Source organism: Oreochromis niloticus, linkage group LG9, assembly GCF_001858045.2.
Source record: "Oreochromis niloticus isolate F11D_XX linkage group LG9, O_niloticus_UMD_NMBU, whole genome shotgun sequence".
Classification (NCBI taxonomy): Eukaryota; Metazoa; Chordata; class Actinopteri; order Cichliformes; family Cichlidae; genus Oreochromis; species Oreochromis niloticus.
The window spans coordinates 17,721,253-17,727,728 of record NC_031974.2 but is presented as its reverse complement, the minus strand read 5'-3'; the positions used below and the strand labels follow the sequence as shown (position 1 = coordinate 17,727,728).

The 6,476-nt window shown below is 37.3% G+C and overlaps 1 protein-coding gene across 1 annotated transcript in view; it reads left to right on the top strand.

The window, feature by feature from the left end:
• Nucleotides 1–6,476, top strand: part of zic4 (zic family member 4) — a 110,186-nt gene that overhangs the window by 78,074 nt on the left and 25,636 nt on the right. The gene's annotated exons all lie outside the window — the stretch shown is intronic.

Below are 6,476 nucleotides of genomic sequence, written 5' to 3'. Positions count from 1 at the left end.
AAAAACCTGCTCTGACACTGACAAGAGGTTCCAGTCTGATTGAATGTGAGAGCTGCTGATCATGTCTTAGTTAAGGCCAACCGATCAGGACAGAGGTGTCAGTTCAGAGCTTAGCTGGAGGTGTAAATGCTGCACTCCTTAAGTAAGATGAAAGAATGTTCCGCTTGATGCATACACTTGCTAAACACTTTGACTGAGGTGATCAACCAACCCCCAAAGACGTGTAGTGACAACAGATGATCTGCTCAGGTAAGCACCATCTTGCTTTTCAAAGTGCTTTACATTGCAACTCATCATAAGAGGTTGATTTCAAAGTCACTACTAGTCTGCACCTCGACAGATTTCCTGCCCATGCGGATATGCGGCGAAGTCACGGATGTCTTGGAGGCACAGGTGATAATAGGGCCTTAATCGCCCTGCTGGTTCTGCTTGTCCCTCTCAATGTCACATATCCGGATGAATGTGGTAAATATCAGCCCATAGTTGAAATAATGACACTTTATCTGCTTTTGTCAGACCAAGGTCTTGGCCACATGAAGTGGGTGAAAGATGAAAGGTGTATATAATATTTGCAATATTTAAAGCCAGTGTACTGTATAATCACCAGGTTAATGCTATTTGGATGGAGCAAGTTTGAAACTCTTGGATTAAAATAAAGCTGAAATGCGGAATGCATATTTTTGCATGCGAGATGTAAAGGCTTTTTAAACTAGAGGCTGCTGCTTTGAGGCTAATTAGCATTTTTGACTGTGTAGTGATCTAGCATTTGGTCAATCAGATTTCTGTTGAACGGTGATACAGTTAAAGTTCAGTTGTTCCAGCTATGGGCTGATATATTATACATTAAATATATAGTAGTTTTTCCAAGTCTCCTGCGTTGTATTTTTGTGGCACATTCTTGTGAAATATCAGTAAATACAACAAAGAGACCTTGGCAGAATCATTACACCCACATCCCTCCGCTTATTCTGCACCATACCAGCTGTACCTTATCCCGCTACGCCACTATTCAATGCACTCTCATTTGTCATGTATCAAATGCACACTTCAATGTATTCCCCTCAAATATACTGTGGAAGAAGGAGTCTCTTACAGTGATGCTCTGGCAACTGTCCAAACCTCAGCTGAATAAACACAAGGGCCATTTGCAGGTTGGCAGACACTGAGATGTTTGCCTTTCAGGGCAATCTATCTCCCTCCCTTTATTCCTGTTCACCCCTTCTCTCTCAGACACAAAGGTGAAGAGTCGACAAGAGCTTATTACCACACAAATCAACATGTCGCTGTTTCTCGGCTCATCACTACAACTGAATGGGCGTATATAGGAAGTATAATGTGTGACCTAGCAGGGCCAGATTTAAAACTGCGAGATGACCAATGTAGAAGCAGAAAAAGGGCAATATATCAAAGGGGAAAAAATCAGCTTGCATGAAACTGATGAATTAGTATGATTAATTAAAGCTAAAACAAATCTGATCTATACACTGAGTCTCAGATTAAAATGAGTAAATATTGATCTTTAAGTTAATTAACCAATTACATATTAATAAAGATGTTTTATCATAATCATATCCTCAAAGAAATAATTTCCCGTAGACGCCCCAGCACATCCTTTGAATTTTATGTGCTTTTACTCCTAATTTCTTGAGCCAGTAATTGCTGCCTGGATTATGGCCAATCTTAATGATTTTGTTCCCCAGGAATGATGCACAGAAGTGGTTAGGCTGGATGCTACAGATACTGGACCTATAACACTAAAGATCAAGGTTAGCATCCTGAATCCCATGTGGTTGGTTTGGCAATTAAATTCATTTTGGTTAAAGTTCTCGTTTAAAAGATAATTAAGCGAGCTGGGATATGTTATATCTCAGGTTTACTGAAGACTCTTTCCCTAGCCTTAAAGTAGCTAGTACACTCAAATCTTGATTAGCATATATTAGCACAAAGACTGGAAACAAGTCTTGTTTCTGCTTTAAATCTGTCCACTGTAACAAAATCCACCTACATGAGAAGCTCAGAAATTAATGGGTTAAATTATTAATTAAAAAAACTTACATTTTTTTTCTTTTTCTTTTTTTTTACTGGGAAACAGATTATATGAAGTATCTGTTCTGGCTAGCTGCATTTCTCTGCTCATTAGCATTTGTGCTGACAGTAGCTTCATATTTACTAGACATTCTTGAAAGTAGCATCATTCTTCTCATCAACAGGGAAGACTTCCGGACCATTTTGTTTGTTCAATCTTACACTGGCTATCTAACTGCTGGAGTTTACTTTTAATATAATACAAGTTCTCTTTTTATACTTTAACTAAATTTCCTGTGTTTTTTATGAAGGAAATTGTGTGTTTTACCCTGTTTTACCCTGAGAACTTCCAAACCACAGGTGACCTGCCACAGGTCATCTGTGCCTTAACAAAAGAGCAGCTTCAAATGCGCTGCTCACATGATGCCTTCTGCGCAAATACGACTTGCATCTTGCCAGAAGCAAATACATACATTTGCTTAAACAGCATTACTGTTTTATAACAAAGTGTTAAAAGAGCCATTTGCATCAAAAAGTTGAATCATCCTTTAATAATACTTTTTTGTTTGTTTTTTGCACATATTTATACATATTAAAGAGTTATCTTACATATTAAGAAATGTCCTCATTATTTATTTATTTTTTTACAAAAAAGTGAGATTAATTTGTTATGGCTCAATTCATAATTCAAAAAACCCTGCTCCCCTACGTGTACAGCGTTATGAGAGCAATGTACGAAGTTGCTGTTTCAGTGCTATTTCTTTCAAACACTCTGAAAACATGAGCATGGTAAATGCAGCTCCTCAGTTCAGCCTCTGAAGAAATGGTCAAAAGAAACAGCAAAACCTAAAACACATACTACTCCCATTGTGTATTCATGACTAAGCTCTTGTTTTGATATGGTCTTTCACTGACACAAAAGCAAGCAAAGTCTACTGTTTCTGTCAGTTTAAACAAATAATGATGCAACAGGAGTGCTTCCAGTGAATGCGAAATGCACTGTTGAATCACCAGTGGAGCCTCACAATAGTTTGCCACGCATCACAACAGCAAGGACAGACTCAATATTAACATTTCCTTTGACATGTGGCGAAAGGTTTTCTTTAAACCACGGAGGTTGAATGGGAATCGGTGGATAATAAGAAATTAAAAGGTAAAGAGGGCACAGGGGAAAGAGTGAGGGAGAAAGCCAAATCTTAGCCCCAGGGCTTAATGTTACAACACAATGGCCGCCAAGGCAGTAAAGGAGTCAACATTTCTTATTCGCCCCCTCCCCTAGTGCCACCTGCATTACAATTAACCTCATGGCAACCTTGAGGTCTCTGATTAGTGATGGCCTATTGTCTCGATCCCATTAATGCTTGGCCCCCACTCTGCCCTCAGCGCACTCACATCAACAAATCAAACCCAGTTTCCGGCAGGGTCTGTTAGTGCAAAGAGCTGGCCTCTAATATGGGGCGGCTAACTGAGGGATAGCTGTGGAGGTCTTTAGAGAGCTGCTTTAGGTACCTGCAATTTCAGGTACTGCTGAAACTTAGAAAGAATAACCTGCCAAAAAAGAAAAGAAATGGGCTGAAAATTAATAATACGAGGGCAGGAACTGGGAAATGAATCAGGAGAGGGATACTAGAAGGATGCTGACTAATTTTTAATGACCGCCACACTGACAACTACAAAATATGAATGGGGAAAAAAAAACCCTGACCCATTCAGTCTTAGATATGCGATATCTATATCCAGTGATACTCAGGAGAAGTGAAAAACATGGAAGTGGGAGCATTCAAGGAATTAAAAGCACACCAGATGTTGGGAACCCCTCAAGGGATAAACCGACACATTAAACATAATATCACCTCATGCACTGGAGTGCTATCACTGGTTCTCTCCGGGGAGCTGTTATACTATGTGTTGCTGCCACAGTTTAAATCTCAAGAAGTAGAAATTAAACCGCTGCAGACGGGCCCACGCAAAGAGTACACTTGGGAGCTTCGGCTGGCTTGGAAGCTCTGTGTGGAAAGCAAAAACTGTTTTTAAGATTACAAAAAAAACTGAACTGGGGGTAGTTGCGTCTGGTATCGTCAGGGAGATAAACATCAAATCTTTTTGTGTACACTAGCTGGCAATAACACGGTAGTCTTTCGTCTTTTCTAGTTTCTCTTTTAACTTAAATCAGCTCTTCTGTGACATGACAAATAGTTCATACAGCATTAGTGGCACACATGCATCATTTAGGGACAAGACTAGGCTCAGAATGGTCTCTAGTTATATGCATCAGAAACAATCAGTTATGAGATGTTGTAGAAACACCACCTTTATTAATGAGCTGAACCAGGTTAATATCAGACTAATACTATTAACAGTGTTTGCATACAGAAAAATAAAAACCTCAGTGACTGTTGAATCTGACATTTACCATGATGCTATTAAGTTGAAAATGAAGAACAAATTACAACAATGCTATTTATAATGAACTGTGATTACTGCAATTATTATACTGTAATTATTGTAAATACTGAATGTTTAGTATTCACATGTGCGGAGGCTTGATAGTGAACTATGTTCTGAAGTAATCCATTCATTTCATTCATTCATTGTGCATCAATAAGGTTATTTGAGCAACTTTGTCCACTTTAATTCTAATGAAGATTTGAATATGATCTGTAATTTCAGTGATAGACAATATGAAAAAACAACAAAAACAGTCTTTATACTAAACATTTTGCGTGTAACAGAATAAAACATAAGTCAATGTTTGGCTTTGGAGGTATGTGGAGTTAGTAGTGACTTTGAAGCAGGAGAGAAGAGTTCAAGTGTGCGTGGGATCATTTTTAAGTTTGTCTTTTTTTCACTCAGTTCATTTTATCCTGGTTGGTTAATTTAGATACCAATACAAAAGAAAAAAATAGACCTTTTTACAATGTTAACCAAAGATTCACTTTCTATTTTATCAGAATGAAAAGTTGGCACAAGTGTATATTTTACTTATCCCCATAACCAACTCCTTACCTCCACCAAGGAGGTTATGTTCCTGGTAGTGTGCGTGTGTCGTCATTCTGTCTCTAAACACAATAGCTCGAAAAGTTTTGAATGAATTCTGATAAAACTTTCTAGGGGTGTAAAGTGGGGTGGCGTTAACAATCCAATACATCCACCAAGGTCTTCAACATCAACGAAATGATGTACTGGTGGAAAACAGAAAAAACGTCTTATAACCTAGAAACTATAACTCCTACAAGTATGGTGTGTATTTTTAACATATAGAAAGTATCGTATAAGGATTTAAAATATTAGGTCACATTTGACCTTTGAACTCTCCTTCAAGGTCAATAAATTGATCTGGTGGTTAAAGTGATTGTAATGTTGCATAGAGCTATTTAAATCTGTTTCTTACTGGCTTTGTTTGTATTGACAACTTATAGGGACATATAGGATATGTATGGAGATTCTAAATATCAAGTTATTTTATTGTGGCTTTATCATGTAGATTACAGTAACAGGTTAAAAAAGTTTAAATACACACGTACAATATTTCTGAATATGTATTCTTCTTTTAAAAAAAACAAAATAAACTTGTGTTTTTCACTTGATATTTACCGAATCTTTACATTAATTGAAATGAGTTCGACACATGTATTGTATCCACATGGATACAAAATAATAAATAATTTCCTTTACAACTATGTCAAATACAGAGGAAATAACAGATATAATGCACATGTTTCTTCTGCACTACAAACTTCTTAACGTATGTTTAAAAGTAACAAAACTAAGGGAATATGTACATAATTGAATACTATCCCCTTAAAAGTAACACTGCCAAGAAAGTGAACTGCTTTGGGAGAGGTTCGGGCTCTCTGAGTGCTATTTGTTTTAAAATGTAAATACACTTGTAGTGTATTCTTTAAAAAATGGTTCAAATACAACAACAGGTGTCTCCAAACTACTGCCTTGATGCACCTGCATACCTGTCACTCCAATCTAGTCATTTATAGATGCTTGTAAAGGCCCCTTGGCCCCCTTAAATGCACTGAGAAAGTTTTGAAAAGCGCAAGGTTAAAGCTGTGTAGGGTCTTGTTTTAACCAAAGCCAGGGTCATTTCCTAACCATAACTTTTCTCAAGTTATCTTTGGGGTAATTGGTAGATGGTATTAGCATCTGACAGAATGGCAGCATTTGACGTATTGTATTATTCTGTGGCAAACTAATTTATTACAAAGGTTTTAATGTGTGTGATGTTATATAAATATTGTAGATGTAGCAGTGATGCTACTTTTTAATGCTGTTGGTTGAAGGCTATTTTGACTATTGTGAAATCCTTTGTGTCTCAACACTTTTTAATGAGGTTTATGCCTTCTACTGTTCTTGTTTTGGCCATCCATTCGTTCCAGATGTTATCAAGCTCCTTGTTGCCAGCCATACTGAAGTCAACTTAAAAAAAAATGAAACGCATG